The 1267-nt window shown below is 57.4% G+C and overlaps 1 non-coding gene across 1 annotated transcript; it reads left to right on the forward strand.

Moving 5' to 3' along the window:
* Positions 1–352: 352 nt before the first annotated feature.
* On the forward strand, positions 353–471 carry LOC112484094. Its single transcript, XR_003047890.1, has one exon. It is a non-coding gene; the product is annotated as a 5S ribosomal RNA (ribosomal RNA).
* The last annotated feature ends 796 nt before the right edge of the window (positions 472–1267 follow it).

The following is a 1267-nucleotide window of genomic DNA, read 5'->3' on the forward strand; positions in this document are numbered from 1 at the left end:
ACCGCTCCCCTGGTCACCCGCCCAGCCACCTGGACATGCGGAGTCTTCAGGGACGAAGGACGCTGAGGGCCGCGGCTTGCGGACACGCGGCTGTGAGGAGCAGCTTGGAGACAGCCCCCGGGGAAGGGCGGCGTGGCCGGACACTCCTTTGCAGGGAGACAGGCGACAGGATCGGGGCCAAGGGCTTTGCGGGCAGCCCTGACCCCGCGGTGGGCTCGCATGCTTCCTCCGGCGAGCTGAGCGCGGCAGCGTCTGCAGCAAGGGGCCTGCCTGCCATTGCTTCTCAAGCTAAGCAATCTTTTCGAAGCTCCTTTTCAAAATTGAAACTGTTTCATTAAAAAAAGAGAAATGGGTCTATGGCCACTCCACCCTGAACACGCCAGATCCCATCTGGTCTCAGAAGCTAAGCAGGGTCGGGCCTGGTTAGTACTTGGATGGGAGACCACCTAGGAAGACCAGGTGCTGTAGGAGTAAAAAACTTAAAAAAAAATAAGGGATTATAAGGTGACGAGGTCCTTGCAATCTGTGAGGTCAACAAAGGGTTGCCTCGTCTAAATAAATAAATAAATGCATACATACATACATACATACATAAAAGTTAAAAAAAGAGAAAAGAGCAAGCAAACGTTTACAAATGTGACGTTAAAGGGTAAAAGGAAAAAGCTTCTTCCTTGCCCCATGCGAGCTGCTGGCCTTGGGGGCCAGGCCAAGCCGGGCAGCGGCCAGGGAGACGGGCCTCAGGGTCAGCCTCTCCGGCTCCCACCGCAGGGCGCTCCTGTCCTCAGCCCCTTAACCCACCCGCCCGCAGATGCCCTCAGTTAATGCGAGCGGCCACACGGCGCACTCTGATCAGGCGCGGGGACTGTCTGCAAATGTCGCTGACTCCTGGTCACAGCGGTTTCTGTCTCCTGTGCCCCCAGTCCAGGCCTCGACAAAAGTGCAGACGCGTTCTCAAGTTTATTTCCGTGGCGAGGAAAACAGGAAAGAAAATGCAGAGTGGCGGACGGATGCCTGTGCACGAGCCCACGGGGTCCGGCGCGCGCGGCCCGGTGTGGCCGGAGGCGGACACGGTGCCTGGCGAATAATTTGGCAGGTGACTGACGGGCGCTTTTCTTCCAGGTGGATGAGGTTTTCAGAAGCTCAAGCATTTTTGCTGAGACTTTGTAAATGCCTTTCAGAGCCGTCCCAGCCTCCCGAAGCATCGCACGCCGACTGGACTCACAGTCGTGCAGTGGGGAGTGTGTCCTGTGCTGTGGGGCGTGAGGGC

Source organism: Pteropus alecto, unplaced genomic scaffold (assembly GCF_000325575.1).
Source record: "Pteropus alecto unplaced genomic scaffold, ASM32557v1 scaffold137, whole genome shotgun sequence".
In the NCBI taxonomy this organism is placed as follows: Eukaryota; Metazoa; Chordata; class Mammalia; order Chiroptera; family Pteropodidae; genus Pteropus; species Pteropus alecto.